General features: G+C 39.5%; 1 long non-coding RNA gene across 1 annotated transcript; it reads left to right on the forward strand.

The window, feature by feature from the left end:
- The first annotated feature begins 15,727 nt into the window (after positions 1-15,727).
- Positions 15,728-18,184, forward strand: LOC136227718 (uncharacterized). Its single transcript, XR_010688195.1, has 2 exons — positions 15,728-15,893; positions 16,766-18,184. It is a non-coding gene; the product is annotated as an uncharacterized lncRNA (long non-coding RNA).
- The last annotated feature ends 414 nt before the right edge of the window (positions 18,185-18,598 follow it).

Raw genomic sequence — 18,598 nt, forward strand, 5'->3', positions numbered from 1 at the left:
TCAAACCTGGACACTTCTATCTACACTCCACTGAGACAATTGCTTCTCTTGTGCATTATATCACGCGCGCTGTTTAATATACCATTCTGCTAGTAGGTTCTATTGTTTAATATTTGACGCATACACTTATTAATATCGATTAAATATGCATATTAATGAATTATTAATAAAAAAATGTGCATAATAATGAATTATTAATAGAAAACATACAAGAACATGCTCCAATTTCTTATTTATTTAATTCCTTTATATTTTTGTAATTTATGTTATATAAGAAAATATACGTTATGTGTTTTTAGAACATGTGTTATGTTTTTTCGAACATGAGTTATAAATTATATTATAGAACAAATGAAAAAACGATCTAGATATCTTTATACTTAATTTTTGGAACACAAACTATAAACTTTAGAATATACATTATGTTTTTTAGAACATGCGTTACGTTTTTTCGAACATGAGTTATAAATTATATTATAGAACAAACACGAACTATGAAGTTTAGAACGTACGACATATTTTTTAGAACACACGTTATGTTTTTTTAGAATATGTGTTATGTTTTTTCGAACATGAGTTATAAATTATTATAGAACAAATGAAAAAACGATCCAAATATCTACTGATTTTTTTAGAACATTATACTTAATTTTTGGAACACAAACTATAAACTTTAGAACATACGTTATGTTTTTTAGAACATGCGTTATGTTTTTTCGAACATGAGTTATAAATTATATTATAGAACAAACACGAACTATGAAGTTTAGAACGTACGACATATTTTTTAATGCGTATTAAATCTGACTATCTGCTATTGTTGAAGCAATTCATTCCTCCAAAATCTAATCTCTCTTATTTGTTAGACATTTTAGTTGAATGTATTCTTGTCTTAGACGAGTTAGTAGATTGTACTGTCTCTTTTATTCGTCATTCAGCGAATATGGCAGCTTATAGTTTGGCTCGAACGGTCAGTTCTCAATCTGTTTAGGAGAGTGGGTTTGTCCACCTCCATTTCCATCCGATGTAATTGCTACTGATTTGATTTAATATATTGTTCTTTCCCTTAAAAAATGACATTGTATTATCTTTTAGGCTAAACTTATAATTAAGCCCTTGAATTTCTATGATTTTAAAGATTGAGTCCGTGATTATTTATTTTTTAGATTAAACCCCTTAACTTTAATTTTCACACGCATTGAGTCCCTAATTAATGGTTCCATTAGCTAAACCGTTAATGAAGGACTCAATTTGTATAAAAATTGAAAATCAGAAGGTTAATCCTTAAAATCTTAACAATTCAAGGCTTAATAATGCATTTTGATATTTATTTATTTAATTATCTTGTTATTACTTTTAAAAGATAATAGATAATTAAATAAATTCAGTTTTTTTTCTTCTAAATTTTGAATGCATATGAATTTAAAGGCTAAAGAAATTGAAATGAAAAATAAAATAAAATATTCATGATAACAGCTTTGTGTGTTTTATTTAACGTTTGAATTGATAATTGAATTTAGAAGTTGACTTCCAAACTAATATATAAAAAGGGATAATTGAATTTAGAAGTTGACTTCCAAACTAATATATAAAAAGGGATAAAGTGTAAAAATATCGAGCCAGGAGTAATTTTACTTCCTAGCGTTTAAATGGTGTAATTTTACCCCTAAAGTTGTCAAGTTGGGTCAATTTGAGAAATAATTTATCAAATTATCTTCTCGGTCACGAATCTTGACATCTACGCTTCACATGTAAGTCATTTTATCACTCACTAGTAACAGATCATAAACATATGATTACACGTGAAAGAAAAATTAAAAAGAATTAAAAAACATATTGCCTATTGTACGAGTTGGAGAAAAAAAATTCAAAATATACTTCACCAAATTTATAAACCTTAATTTCTAGTTCTATTATTAAATCACAGGAAATATGATTTTTTTAAACGAACTAATATGCAATTAATTTGGTGAAAATAAGAAACAAATTATCTGTGTTTTATAACAATGTCTGAAACTGGCCCAACTTGCCAAAATTATGGGTAAAATTGTTTTTGGCTGCCAACATTAGGTATAAAATTGTATAATTTTAAACGTTAAGGGTAAATTTGCTCCTGACTGTAAACGTTAGGAGTATTTTACACTTTATCCCATATAAAAAATACTAATAAAAAAATATCAATAAAATAAGTTATGCTAACGGATGCCGTATACAAGCATATTATACAAGCATATTAAAAAAGCATGTGGTTTTACGTTTTTATAGATCGGTATCTGTGTGTTTTTTATTGTTATAAAACAAAACTTATGGTTTGCGCCGTTAGCAGAATCAAGAAAAATGCATTAACTCTGTTAAAAATGCTGATGTGGCAAGAGGTACTTTTGAGAATGTCTTTGCAAGTAGGCCAAACCACAATGTTTATTTTTATACTTTTCTCTTATTTTTATTAAGGGTTAATTAAAAAAAACCATGTGGTTTCACGTTTTTGCAGATCTGTATCTGTAGTTTTTTGTTACAAAACAAACTATGTGGTTTGTGCCGTTAGCAGAATAAAGGAAAATGCCTTAACTTTGTTAAAAATACTGACATGGTGGGGGTATTTTTGGATTTTTTTTTTAATTCTAGAATTCTAGAAGGCTATCTTCTGTTGTTTGATCCTTTTATTTCTTATTGGAGCAAATGGTAAATTTGTTGTCCAATTCTCTATTGAATTATTAATTTTTGTATGGGTTAATACACATATTTACCCTTGTATTATTATGGAAAAACAGATATGCCCTTATATCAAATAAACCCACAAAATTATCCCTGAATTTTTCACAAACCTGCAATTATACCCTAATCTAACAGACATGCTTATTTGGCACAAACAGCGTTTACACTTCTCTCTAAACCTCTTTCTCTTTCACTTTCACGCTCTCTCTCTCTAACCTCTTTTAGGTTCTATCTCTTTCACTCTCTCTCTCTCTAAACCTCTTTCTCTTTCATGCTCTCTCTTTCTCTCTCTAAACCTCTTTCACATTCTATCTCTTTCGCTCTCTCTAAACCTGATGAAGTTGTTGTGTTCTTTAATTATTTCACTATTACCAACTATGAATCAATCTATCAATCAAGGAATTAACAGTCAATGTAAATGATATATACTGATTGAGATGAGCATAAATAGATCAGGAGCAAGTTCAATTAGAGAAAGGAATGCAACATCAAAATAACGAATACACTAAAACTAAGTATTAATTAAGGAGGTTGAAGATCTGCACAATCATGGTATTTTCCTTACCCTTTGTTTCTTTGCTTTGAGAATGAATATTTCCGCTTCTTATTTTGGTTGTGGAAACAGATAGAAACTAAAATATGCATTACTAGTGTTGAATTCGTCTATACATTTTGTTCTGCTATTTCTAACACCCCAAATGTTAGAGTCTTGTTTGAACAAAATAAGCAATGGCTTGTCAAGGTTCCCCTCAGCCGCTTGAGGTGAAATGATCATAACACACTGAGAAAAGAGGAGTGATTTGTGGTAGAAAATTGATTATTGTATTGATGTGCTCTTTAATCCATTTCCTTTTTGTGATTCTGTTAGTCTTTAAAGGTTTTTGTGAAGAACAACGTGATGAGAGAGATAGAGAGGGAGGATGGTGAAAGAGTGAGGTGTATTAAATTGATTGGATAAGAAAATAAAGAAAAATTAAATTGCTCATTTATAACTGTACCGTTAGTACCACATTACATGTCTGTTAGATTAGGGTATAATTGTAGGTTTGTGGAAAATTTAGGGATAGTTTTGTGGGTTAATGTGATATAAGGGTATATCTGTTTTTCCGTAATAATACAGGGACAAATATGCGTATTAACCCTTTTTGTATTGATAACTTGCCGGATCCGATTTGATATTCTCTGCCGGAGTTACCTGCAAAACAGAACCGGAGACAGGATCTCCGGGAAAACTCTCCGACGATCAAGTCAGTTTTTGTAAGAAGGTTGGTAATTTGACAATAGTATTGCGGGGAAAAATGTGAGCGTACCTTTTTCCCTCGTTCTTAAGGCCTTTTATAGGTGTTTTTTAGGTAACCGCCGAGGGCGGTTACTCCTTAGTGGGCCACGTTCTGAGGGCGGTTCTCCCTTTTTAGGCCATGTCCCTTTCGTGGCTTTCATGGCAACGAACGTGGTTCTGAGTGGGAGTCCTGATGCTCCGTTTAGGAATTCGGGGTGGTTACTCGCTTCACCCGTTTCCGCTTATTCGGGTCCCATTCGGGGCGGTTACTCGCTGCGCCCGCTTCCTTTATTCGGGTCTTATCCGATTTTAGACCATAGGTCTAAATATGGGCTGGGCCTGCGAAATGAGTATGACCCGGTTTAGCCTCGCGGGTCATCACATGCCTCCCCTTTAGTTTGATACAAGAGCCCTTTAGGGTCTGTTCATAGGGGACGCTTCGTTTTCGCTTTTCTATTCAAAATTCAAAAACTTGTGAATTTTTCCTCTTTCGTTATTTCTTTTCCGGCGTCATCTTTTCCGGCGTTGACCTCTTATTTCCGTCATTTCTCTGTGTTGTCTTTCCCATGTAAGTTTTTCTCTTCATAATTTGTACCTCGTTCGGCTTTTTACTTCTGTTTATTTCTTTTCCTCAACATGTCGAACCCCGACCTTGACTTCGCACCGTTCGATGAGAGCTACGTCCGCGAGGTTTCTCATGAAGTTGATGAGATGGTTGATGAAGTTTCAACCAGTTCTCATGGGTCTGATTCCCACCCCGCTGACTTCCTCCACCTGGCGAATACAACCGACGAGGGTCTAGGTTTTGACCCTAAGAAGTTGATTCCGCCACCTGTCCCAACCCCCCGTTTGTTACCAAAGAGGGACAGGTCGGGAAGCCTAGTTTGTCGCGAGACCCTTGAGGATTTGCGGGTGCAATATCCTTGGCTCCAAGGTCTCGAGACCATCATTCCCGGGGAGGATAAAGGACCGGGCGATTACCCAAAGGGGTATTTCACCATTTTCGTCGCCCAGATTATCTGCGGCTTCACTTATCCGCTGGCGGATGAGATTGCTTCCATCCTCGGCGGTTACAGAATCGCACCTGGGCAGTTACATCCAAATGGATGGGCCGACTTGACCCTGGATAAATTTCTGGCGGATTGTTTGGAGGTTCCTTTCTCGCTTAAAATTTTCTCCAAGCTTCATCATTTCAAGAGTTCAGCGGGGTATTTCACTTTCATCCGCCATAGCGGATACTATGGTTTTGACGAGAAACTAAACAAGATCCGCGAGTGGGATCGCTCTTACTTTTTTATCAAGTTTAATGAGGGAAATCCGAACTTCCTTCGCCATTGGGGCCGGCCCAATGTGAAGAGTTTGAACTTCGGTTATCCCAGCGAGGAAGAATCCGCCGTCATCAAGTTCCTGAAGAGTACCCCTCCTTTTGTATGGACATATGATCAGGCCTTCCATATGCTAAGGAGCCGAGTAGCGATTGCCTACCGCGAGGGGGATCGCGTGGTCTATATCCCTTATCGCGTTTTTGTACAAGGTACTTTTTATTTCCAAGTTGATGATTTCTTTTAACCCTTTGCAGGGGTGATCCTTTATTTCAAATCGCTGCAGATCGGGAGGCTAAAGCCTTAGCGAGAAGGAAGAAGCGGATGGCGGGAACCGCCTCCGTTGTAGGGGCGGATTCTTCTGGAGGAACGATTCCTTCCATTGAGGCGGCTTCTCCTGTAAGGGCCTCCGTTTCACAAGGTCCCGCTTCTGCCTCCGAGGATCTTCCTTTGACGAGGAAGCGGAAGATAAGTGCGGATACAGAGTCTTCTCATCCCAAGAAGAAGAACACCTCCGTGTCCCTTACTGTTGGCGGTACACCCGTATCCGCCTCATCCAAAGGAAAGAGCAGTACCCCAATTCATGAGGTATCCTGATCTATTCCCTCTTTCTATATTGCTACTTTTTTTCTCATGAGCTATCTGCTGTTCTCTTGATATTTTTCTTTACGCCTTTGCAGCCAATTCCCGACATCAGCGGATGGTGGACTAGGACCTTTGGCATGGCCGTGAGTTTTTCTTGCAAGGATATTGTCTCTTCCATATGCAATGTCCTCGGGCGGCTTCCCTCTGCTTCCCGTGTGCGCGAACAAGTACCGCTCCCTACCGCTGTGGAGGGGATCGAGAAGCGTTCTGTAGAGGTATATTGTTGCTTGTCATTCTCTTTCAAGGATCTTGTGTCCATTGTAACCACCTATTTCTATTCGCCCTTTTTTATTCGTGAGCCGTCTTATATGCAGATCATCAATTTCGCTGAGGGCATTCTCCGAAGGGATGCCGAGCGAGCCAAGGAGTTGGAAGATCTTGGTACTGAATTGGCAACTCAGAAGTCGCTTTATGATGATGTCCAAGGGAAGGTAAAGGTCCTAGAAGGCGCCTTTCAGAAGGCTGTGAGCGAGAAGGAGGAGGCTCTTAAATCTCTTCAGGCTAAGTCCGATGAGCTGCGAAAGGCCCTCGATGATCTAGCTGATTCCCAGGAGACACAAAAGAAGAGGGCTGAGGAAATTCTGGCTGAAGATGGTGCCCGCATCTACTGGTATGGGGAGCGGATTCATGCCGCTTATGAGCATGGACATCAGGGTCTCGTACTTAACCGCCCCAAGGTTCCCATCCCTGAAAAGGATTTAACTGAGAAGTGGGACAAGCTGGAAGCCGAGGATGCTGATATGGATGAGGTACTCCTCTTAGATTGGAAGAGTTTTCAGGAATCTCCAATTATCGGTGAGATCCCTACCCAGAATGCGAAAGAAGGGGCACCGCAGGACATCTCTCAGCCTGAGCAAGAGGTACCGCCCTTTGAAGCAGTTATTGATTCGAGGGTTGAGGATTCGCTTGAAGTAGATCCGCCCACTGGAGGAGATGAGGGAGTCGCTGGAGGCGAGGAAAGCAGTAGGGGTGAGGGAGAGGAAGCCGTAGCATAGTTTAATTTATATTTGGACTTTTTGTATGTAACAAACTGCCCGTATATATTAATTTTCTTTCACTTGCCGCTTTGCCTTGCCTATACGTGCTATTATTGTCACTTTATTTTCATGTATGATCCTTGCCTTTTGCCGACTTCATACTTGTAATTCTTCATAGTAATTTTTGCTTTCGCTAGGGTGGCCAAACCCTTTTTTGCAATTTTTGAGTACTCGTTTATTCGCTTAATTTTATGCCTTACTCTATTATTTTTCTTTCGAAAATAATATAATCATAAGGTTAATCATAAGGTTTTGCGAGTGATGCGTAATCATGCATCCGCCTTTCTTTAATAGGCTACACATTTATGTGTTTTTTGAGTTTAACCCTAAGGGTTTTGCGAGTGATGCGTAATCATGCATCCGCCTTTCTTTAATAGGCAACACATTTATGTGTTTTTTGAGTTTAACCCTAAGGGTTTTGCGAGTGATGCGTAACCATGCATCCGCCTTTCTTTAATAGGCAACACATTTATGTGTTTTTAAGAACAATTCGCATTCGGGCGTAACATATTGAATAAATGTAATAATTGGATACCTTTATTGATAAAGAGAAAAGGTTTATTACATAGGTACACCAACTGTGTGGGATCAAAGCCTCATTAAAACCTTTTATCAGAAAACCCAATGGGAAAAACTCATAAAAGGAAAAAGAGTACTCGTCATTTCCTCGAACTACTCGGCCTTTTTATATAGGCGTAGATTCTCTAGATTCCAGGTGCGCGGGAGCTTCTTTCCGCTCATTTCTTCTATTTCAAAAGTGGCTGGTCCCAGCTTCTTGGATACTTTGTATGGTCCGATCCAGTTGACGCCCAGCTTGCCTTTGCCATCTCTGGATTGTATTTTATCCGCTTTCTTCAAGACCAAGTCGTTCTCGTTGATTATTACTTTTCGCATTCTTCTGTCATGATATTTCTTGATTCTATTGCGGTATACTGCCATTCGCATGTAAGCTTTTTCTCTTCGTTCCTCCACAGAATCCAAAGCATCTCTAATGTTGATAGGATTTTGTGTGTCGCAATAATAAATTATCCGATCTGTGGGCGACTTGATTTCAACAGGTAGGACTGCTTCGGCTCCATAAACTAGCGAGAAAGGTGTTTCGCCTGTTGCTGCCTTTACAGAGGTTCTGTATGCCCACAACATATGGGGTACCTCATCCGCCCAACCTGTTTTTTTGTCTCCTAGCCGCTTCTTGATGCCTTGAATCATGGCCCTGTTGGTAACCTCCGTCATACCATTCGATTGGGGATGGTTTACGGAAGAAAAATGATTTTTGATCCCCATGCTTTCGCAGTATGCTTTGAACTTGGCACAGTTGAACTGGATGCCATTGTCGGTTATAAGCTTTTGCGGGATTCCAAATCGCATGATAATGTTCTCTCGTAAGAACTCGATCATTCGCTCAGGTGTTTGTGCGGTTACTGCCTCCGCTTCTACCCATTTGCTGAAGTGGTCAACTGCGACTATCAAGTACTTCCTTTTCTTTGTCGTTTCTGGGAATGGACCCACTATATCGATTCCCCATGTTGCGAATGGCCACGCCGTCATTATAGCGATTTGTTCGGCTCCGGGAACATGCTTTTCATTCGTATGTATTTGACAATTGTGACATTCCGCAACCATCTTCTGGGAATCTTCCACCACCTTGGGCCAGTAGTATCCCATCAGTTTGACCTTTCTTGCCAACGCCGCCGAAGCTTCGTGCGCGCCACAAATTCCTTCATGTAATTCTCGCAGCACGTAGTCTCCTTCATTGCGACTAATGCATTTCAACCATGGACATGTGTACGATTTCCGATACAAAGTTCCATCTCGAATTGAGTATCGAGCTGACTGCCCAATTAGCTTTCTGGCTAAGCTCTTATCAACCGGTAAATCTCCCTGCTCCAGATATTGGCGAATGGGCATCCGCCAATCTTCATCGTCTTCCAGTTCTTCGATGACCATAATCTGGTCGACCTCGAATGCTGGTGCCGATTTTATTTCCAAATTGCATGCCTTTTGACTCCATGGTTCTCTACTTGCCGCTGCTTTTGCCAATTCGTCAGCCTTTGCATTTTGGCCTCGCGGAACATGCACCATCTCCCAAACGACTCCCTTGTGCGTTAACTCTTGTGTCAATCTGCCGACTACCTGATGGTATTTTACTAGCTCCTCCTGTTTCACCAGATAATTTTTTGTGATCTGGTTTATCATGAGTTTGGAATCGATGTAGATTACCACTCTTTCTGGGGTGAGTTCATTGAGCAACTTCAACCCGCATATCATTGCTTCATACTCTGCGGCATTATTGGTAGTTTTGAAAGTTAATTTTGCTGCATAGCACAGGCGAATAACCTCCGGGCCCTTGATGACGACTCCCAGCCCAGCTCCATCTGTAGATAATGCCCCATCTGTGTACATGCTCCACTCTTCTTTTTGTGCCTTCGGACATTCATCGTCATCCCAGGTGAATTCGTTCACGAAATCGGCGAGTACTTGGCTCTTTAGCGCTGGTCTCCCTTCATAGCGAATATCGAATTCTCCCAGGCGAATTGACCATTCCATCAACCGCCCGGATGCGTCAGGTTTCTGTAATACCTTTCGCATTGGGATGCCAGTTCTCACAATGATAGTATGCACCTGAAAGTATGGTTTCAATCTAGCCGCCGTGGTTATCACTGCGAGGGCCATTTTGTCCAACTTCGAATACCGGAGTTCTGCATCCTTCAGGACTTTGCTCACGTAGTACACTGGATATTGTTGCCCTTCTTCTTCTCGCACCATCACAGTGCATATCGCCATATTGGTGACGGATACGTAGAGAAATAAATCTTCTCCGTCCTCCGGCCTACTCATTAAGGGCGGATAACACAGTAATCGCTTTAGCCCCTCGAATGCTTCTTGACAATCCGGCGTCCATTCAAAGGACTTGGATTTTTTGATGGCATTGTAGAAAGGTAGACATCTCCTAGCTGAGCATGATATGAATCGCCCTAATGCCACCAACCGCCCATTTAGTCTCTGTACTTCTCTTATGCTCCTCGGCGTTTTCATCTCCATTACTGCTTTAACCTTCTCGGGATTCGCCTCAACTCCCTTGCCGCTAACAATGAAACCCAGGAACTTTCCCGCTCTTGCTCCGAATGTGCATTTCTCTGGGTTCAATTTGAGGCCATATTTGATTAGCACTTCCAGGATTTCTTTGATATCCTGCGGGTGGTCTTGCATTTTCTTGCTTTTGATGATCATGTCATCAACGTAGATCGAGAAGTTCTCGCCGGATTTGTCTGAAAATATCTTGTTCATCATCCTCTGGTATGTTGCTCCCGCGTTTTCAATCCAAAGGGCATCACCTTGAAGCAATAAGTCGCCTGGTGAGTTATGAACGATGTTTTGATTTCATCCGCCTTCTCCATGGGTATCTGATGGTAACTGGATTTCACGTCGGTGAATGATAAAGCTTCATATCCTGCAGTTCCATCTACCAATATATCAATGTTAGGAAGCGGATACATATCCTTCGGACATGCCTTGTTCAGATCTTTGAAGTCGACGCACATTCTGTACGTTCCATTTGGCTTTTTGACTAGCACCACATTGGCTAACCACTCCGGATAGGTGACTTCTCGAATTGCATCTGACTTTAGCAAATCCGCCACCGCTTTTTCGATCGCCTTTTGCCGCTCAGGAGCATATCCTCTCTTTTTCTGTCGTACTAGGGTTGCACCTTTGTCTACATTCAAACGATGGGTTGCTACGTCTGGACTTATTCCTTTCAGTATTTCATTTGGGGCGGCAAATGCCGACTCACATTGGACCAGCACCTCGGCAATGGCTTTCTTCGTTTCTTCGGGGAGGCCCGTCGCTATTCGCACATTTTTGTCGCTTGAGATGGCGAATAGTTCCGTTTCTCCCAATGCTTCCGCTGGCAACTTCTCCCCTGCCCTATCTTCCTTGTCTGGCTTTGGTTCAAGTGACAATGTATAGGCCTGTTGAGATACAAGTTGATCACCTTCAACTATGACTCGCCCTTGGTGTGTTGGTAAATGTAGTGTTAAATGCTTCATTGAGATGAGCGACTCCGTTTCTGACAAGAATGGGCGTCCCAGAATTATGTTGTAGGCCAATGGGAGACCAACAATTGCGAATTCTAAATCTCCTCGCCATTTTAGCTTTTTATCGCCCATTTCTGCCTCCAACAACACCTGTCCACTTGTTTGAGAGGATTGACCCCCAAAACCTGTTACATCCATGAATGTATGTTCCACTCGCTCGTCATTAATTCCCAACTTGTTGAATGCAGTCCGAGTAATAACATTACAAGAACTGTCAGTATCAATAAGGACCCGCTTGACGTCCCATCCTTCTACAGCCATTGTAATCACCAAAGCATCCGCATGCGGCTCCGTGATTCACGCGAATGAGTAATTGAGGGCATCCCCCCTATGAGTGTTGATTTTTCGCTATTCACGGCGAGCTCTTTTTATTGGAGGCTTATAGATCCCGCCGGCTATCACGTTTATCACTCCTTTTTTCTGCTTCTTTTCGGGCCTTGCCTCTTCTTCATGTGGTAACGTTGCTTTCTCGTCACTAGTCTCCTTTTGTACAAATTGATTCAGCTTGCCCCTTTCGATCAGCCTTTCAATCTCCTTCTTCAATTCATAGCAATCGTTCGTGTCGTGGCCGTTCAATCTGTGGAACCTGCAATATTTGTTAGGATGTCGCCCCAAACTGGTTCGACCTTTTACCTCGGGGAACCGTACATCCTTCTTCAGGGGGCTCTTTTCGATCCAAAGTAACACCTCCTGGCGAGTCGTGTTTAATGGTGTCTGAGATCCGCCACTTTGAAAGGGGCGATCGCCTCTCCGAACAAAATTACTTTTGGACTGGGTCTGGCGCCGATTGTCCGAAGTGGATCTAGCGGCATCTCTTTCTCGCCGGGTTTGAGCCCTATGTTCCCTGTTGACATCATCCACTTCCATGAATTCCTTTGCTATTTTCATGAGTTCGGCCACTGTGCGTGGCTTGTTGCGGATGATTTCCTCCCGCATACTCCAATCTGTGGTTCCATCTGCCATGATGTTGCGGATGCTCACGATATCCGGGTTTTGCAATCGCACCAGAATATCGTTGAATGCGACAACAAATTCCCTTAGGGAATTATAGTTCCTCTGTTTGATCTCCTTCAGCTGCCTATCCGTCACATCCGCTGCTTTACAGCCCACAAATTTCGCACAGAAATCCCGACTATATTGATGCCAATTGTGAATAGATTCTGCGGGTAAAGATCGAAACCAATCAGATGCGGCTCCGCCCAAAGTTGTCGAGAATAACCTGCAAATGATGCTTTCACTCGCTCCTGCAACATCCATTAGTTCTCTGTAGTTCCTGACATGAGCCTCAGGATCAGAATTTGGATCCCCATAGTATTTAGGTATCGCGGGCGCTTTGATTCTGTGATCTGAAATGAATTCCCGCAACGAAGGGGCAAAAGGTGAATCGCTCTGGACCTCTGCTCTCGGCCTAGGCGAGTACCCCATTCGCTCCATCATGCTTCGTAATTGATCTTCTAAGTCAATATCGGGTATTCGCCGGACTTCTTCCATCCGCTGCTGGTGAATTCTGGGTGGCATCCACCCGCCCATCGGTGTTGAGACGTGTGCCTGTTGGGGGACTAACCGCTGTCCCGTTATAGGATCAAAGTTCCATGTGTGCTCTCGCCCAGGAGTCATCAACTCCGAATGTCTGTGAGGAAAAGGTTCCACTCGCTGTAACGGAAGAGTGCCTTGCACTCCTGGCAACGGTTGGGATGGCTTCCAGGTCGGATGTATCGTCGTAATGAGATCTGGGTGCGAGTAGTTGCTCGGGTGGCTGTGTGGGTTTGTGCGACTACTCTGGCCCACTTGATTTGGCGCCTGAGATGGCTGCGGGAGGGCCGATATGACAGGGATAGTCGGTGATTATGTTGAGATAACCACAGGTTCTTGAGGAGCAGCCGCCACGGCGGTATTGTGTTCGGCGAGGGCAGTTAGTAAATTAATCATTCGATCTCTAGCCGCCTGGCTCATGTTCGAAGCCAAGACTTGTCCTGCCATTTGCACGAAATCACTATTGGACATTTCCATCTCAGTTTGCACTTGGACTTCCAATAAGGGACTCAATTGTCCCGAAGGACCCGATGAGCTAGGCACCACAGGCTGTGTACTTGCAGGTTGCGAATTCGCAATCCGTGGTCCCCTGGAGTTCATACTGGTTGATCTAGTGGTAACGCCGGTCGTTCGTGATGGTTCTGACATGTTCTTCGTGTACCTTTAACCAAATGTTGGTAAAAAAGGTCCACGATCACCGCACCAATGATAACTTGCCGGATCCGATTTGATATTCTCTGCCGGAGTTACCTGCAAAACAGAACCGAAGACAGGATCTCCGGGAAAACTCTCCGACGATCAAGTCAGTTTTTGTAAGAAGGTTGGTAATTTGACAATAGTATTGCGGGAAAAAATGTGAGCGTACCTTTTTCCCTCGTTCTTAAGGCCTTTTATAGGTGTTTTTTAGGTAACCGCCGAGGGCGGTTACTCCTTAGTGGGCCACGTTCTGAGGGCGGTTCCCCCTTTTTAGGCCATGTCCCTTTCGTGGCTTTCATGGCAACGAACGTGGTTCTGAGTGGGAGTCCTGATGCCCCGTTTAGGAATTCGGGGTGGTTACTCGCTTCACCCGTTTCCGCTTATTCGGGTCCCATTCGGGGCGGTTACTCGATGCGCCCGCTTCCTTTATTCGGGTCTTATCCGATCTTAGACCATAGGTCTAAGTATGGGCTGGGCCTATGAAATGAGTATGACCCGGTTTAGCCTCGCGGGTCATCATGTATATATAATTTTATATTAAAAAACATGAATTATTGTTGGTATTAAAATATAAATGGTTACAAATGAATTGATCGGATAATTATTTCGGAAGTATAGTATAATTTTATTTGTTCTCATCACATTGAAAAAACTATTTTTTAATTGATTTTTTTATCTTGTTTTAATTAAAAAACTGTGAAGTTGGAAATGGTGGAAGGAACAAAATGCGAAACCAAGAGCATGAAATACAAAAGCAGATAAACAAGTAACCTGAATTGTAATAACATTTGTAAATCAGAGGAATGTGAAGGAGGTTATTGCAAAGAAAAAATTCTTCGTCGTTGTTACTGTTTCAAGGAATGTTCTTTTTCTCCTCCACCGGAATTTCTACATTAATTAATTTAGGTAATTAATTTATTAGTCCCTATATTTTGACAAAACACACTGTTTAGTCCATGTATTTTAAAAAACGCATGGTAAAGTCCCTAACCTTTTTCTCAGTGAACTGTTTAGTCCTTCCGCCTGTTTGTTAGATTTTTTACCGTTTATGACTTCGGAAATGACTAAATTACCCTTTAGTATTTACCTTCAAACTTTAGAAGAGGAAATCCAATTTAGAAGGAGAAGTTATTTGTATGGAGAACAAGAAAAAGAACAGACCCAATGCTTACGAATTTGAATGATTAAGAAGAAAATCAAGAAGAAAAACACTCAAAGTTGATTTTGGATGCATTAGAGTTTAAAGGAAAGGAAAATAAAGGAAAGGAAGAACACAAATCCAAATTGACTAACAAAATCTTCATGAGAGTCTAACGGCAGGGACTAAATAGTTCACCGAGAAAAACGTTAGAGACTAAACAGTTGATCGAAAAAAAGGTTAAGGACTTTATCATGTGTTTTTAAAAATACAGGGACTAAACAGTGTGTTTTTTCAAAATATAGGGACTAATAAATTATTTACCCATTAATTTATAAAGAATCTAATATTTATGTATCTGTTTTTTATGAAATAAATATCATGTTTTATTTAAATAGAATAATAATGTTTTTTATGCTTCAATTTATATGAAATAAATATTGGAATGTTCTCCCCCTCTTGGTTTTGTCAAATTAAATTGTGATGCATTTTTCTCTTCTCATCGATGGACTGGGGCGACTGGTTTTCTGGTGCGTGATAATTTGGGTAAAATTCTAATGAGCGGGGCGTGTCCATTAGGGGTGTGCTGGTTAGTGATTCATGCGGAAATTTTAGCTATTTTGAGTGGATTAATTTTTGCGAAGGAGTGTAGTTTTTTCAAGTTGGTGGTTTCGTCTGATTGTAAAATGACTATTGAGGCAATTCAGATTGCTAGGGATGTGAGTTACATTGATGTGGTGGTTCAACATATTCTGTTAATAACTCGTTCTTTTTCTGATGTGTGTTTCTTATACGAAAGACATTCTTCTAATGTTACTGCTCATGAATTGGCGAAATAGAAACTTGCTTTATATAGTCCTCAAATTCTTGTTACTGATTTTCCATTTTTTTAAGTTCTTGTATTGAAATTGATTAATTTTCGTAATACAAGTTGCTTTTTTCATTAAAAAATATATATATATTGGAATGTTTGCGTGTTGCAAATGTTACGTATTTAAATTATATTTAATTAAATAATAGAATATAGATGTATATTTGAATTAGTAAATTTATAAAATTCAATTTAGTCCTTAACATATACCTCTAAAGTCAATTGAGTCCCCACCAACAAATGAACTTTTTAAAGAGTTAATTGTTTATCTGGTTGAAATAATTTATGCAAATATCACAAAGGGTAAATCTTCGACAACAATAGGGGCAAAATTGGAACGTAACCAACTATATTAAGATGTAACCTAATATCATTTCACATCGCATTTCGTTTCCACCCCCAAAAGTCCCAAATTCGAAACCACCGTTCGGCGGAGTCTGCTTACTCATCTCTCCGACCCTCAATAGGCGGAGTCTGATTGTTCATCTCTCTGACCCTCAGTCGGAAACGGATTTGCAGTACTCTGTTAAGGCTTTGCATAGTCTGTTTCATCACATAAGGTAAAACCCTAACCCTAACCCTAATTCTAGTTTCATTTTCTCTAAGCTTTGAGCTCCTATCACTCGCTCCGTCGTTCGAGCTATCAACTTTGGCTCATGAATCCATCTCATATTCTGTTTTTTTTTTCCTTTCATTTTTGGGAAATATGGAAATACATGAGTGATAACTGATAAGTGTAGCTCTTCAATTTTGGAGGAATTTTTTGTAATTTTTTTCTTAATTGAATCTTTAAATCTTGATACATGATGTCTGCTTGTGTAATTTGGTGATGATTGAAGCTAGATCAATAGATCTGTAATCGAATTGAATTTGAATGCTGTAAATGGAATTGAAATATGGAACTTTGTAACAAAAGATTAATTGACATTCATAAACTCATAGAAAGATTAGAGTTACAGAGAGGAAGAACAAAGAATAGAGGAACTATCAATTGCAATTTATTTCTCATAATGATCAAGATACAGTTTACAAGTTCATATAGTCTAATTCCTAGCTGTTAGAAGTTTCATTTCTCTATTTTAAATGGAATGCTGTAAATTTAATAGACATATTTAAATAGAATGCTGTAAATTTAAATGAAATTTGGAACTTTGTAACAAAAGTTTAATTGACATATTTCATACTGTATGCCTCTATTTTCTTTGAATTTCATTCTTCCATTTCCATTGCTTTGTTAACTGGTTATTTCGAATTGTGTGCTTAATGGGAAAGAGTAATTTAGCCCATTTCTCTTTGGCTTCAGGCCATTATCTTAAATAATATCTTCTGGATTTTCATTACTGACCATATGTTCGGATACTAATAGCATTGAAGTGTATGTTTTATTCTCTTTTTTTTCCTGCTAACATTGGTTGGGGATTTTCTTTTGCAGAAATTATGGATATAGACTTGCCGGCAGTGGTGTTTTGAATGTGTTGATATTGTAGATAGGATCAGCAAGTTGCCTAATGAAATTCTTGGTAAAATACTTTCCTAGCTCCAAACAAAAGAAGCTGTGTCCACCAGTATTTTCTCCAAAAGATGGGAACATCTCCGAACATTAACCTCAGATTATGATTTTTCTGAAAAATGGCTAGATGATTCAAAAAATGAAAACGAAAATGATCGCATGATTAAGTTGATGTCCTTCCAAAAATACGTGGATAGGCTCATCTTTTACCATGGTTGATCAAATATATGACACTGCTCTATGATTTTTCACACCAAATATGATGCCTCTAGTGTCTATGCCTGGATTTGTGCTGTGGTAACTTGCAACGTCCAATAATTATATCTTAACTGCTATAAATGCGAGTTCCACACATATTATCAACTTCCTTGGAGGCTTTTTTCCTGCAACACTTTGGTGGTTTTGAAAAGTTTATCATTGACTTGCCTACATATGTTTGTTTTACATGCCTTAAAATCCTTAAGCTTCAAGGTTCTATATTCCTGGATGATGCTTCCAGGACAAACCATGTCCCGCGATTCTTCCAAGTCCCGGAGACATCATTCGAGTCCTTACTAATTCTTATATGAGCAATTGGAGACTTCATTTCGTCATCCAAATCCGGAAAAAATACATTCCTTGTTTCTGAACCATCATTGTTAAAAAAAACCACACAATCCCACCAGCAATCATTGTAATAAACACCTGTACACATTCCATAATAGGTATCCTGATTTATGATGTTAATTGGTGGGATGGTGTTGATCATGAAGATGGTTTAGAGACAAGGAATGTCTTTTTTTCCGGATTTGGCTGATGAAACGAAGACTCCGATTGCTCATATACGTATTAGTAAGTACTTGAATGATGGGACTTGGAAGAATCGTGGGAAATGGCTTTTCTTGGAACTGCTTGAGGAACTTACTTCAAAGAGATTTCAACTACTTCAATTGGTAACAACAGCCAGAATCGGTGAGTTTGAGCATGCATCTGGAGACAATTGAAATATGTGGGTTTACCGAAATAGCGACACTTGTGGAGTATTGGAGAAAATGATAATTCACAGATTTGTTCTTAGTGAAAGGGGATAAGATGTCTGAACTATTCAGCTGCAGAAGTTGTAGCCATAGTGAAGTTATGAGGTTTAAAAGAAGTAGTAGCACTTGTGAAGTTATTCACAGATAGATTGAAGTTGTGTGCAAAGATTTACATATTTTAGCAGGTCTAATTTTGTATCAGAAATTGACATCTATATAAATGATGCCTTTGTGAAGATTTGCTTATACTAAGCTGCTTATAAATGATGCATTACTGATTACTATTTTTCTGATTGAAATATAATTAATGTTCAGATGTACATCATAGATGAATCTTTCTTCTTCCTAGTTGAAATTTGTTTGTTGGTTGGACATTTTATGTTTTTTGAGGGATAAATTAGGGGCTCAATCAACAAAAATTGAAATGGTCATGGGCCTAAAAATGCTTTCCCCCTAAAATTAAGGGTTAGTTACATATTACTCAGATTTTATTTAACTATTTACAGTTATCTTAAAATTCAAAAAGAAATTCTTAAAATGTCGTAACTTAAAAAAAAAACTGTTTTTATCATACAAACCGACATGTCTGTTCTGTGTATTTTTTTAAATGAAAATAATTAATACTTTTTCCAAAAAAAAAAAAATAATAGTTGAAAATAACCGTGCACTGGAAAACCAGTAATTGTGGATGTAATTCATGGTTGATAAACATTCTTCCACTCCCAAATCATAGATTTTC

The sequence above is a fragment of the Euphorbia lathyris genome, chromosome 4 (genome assembly GCF_963576675.1).
Source record: "Euphorbia lathyris chromosome 4, ddEupLath1.1, whole genome shotgun sequence".
Lineage (NCBI taxonomy): Eukaryota > Viridiplantae > Streptophyta > Magnoliopsida > Malpighiales > Euphorbiaceae > Euphorbia > Euphorbia lathyris.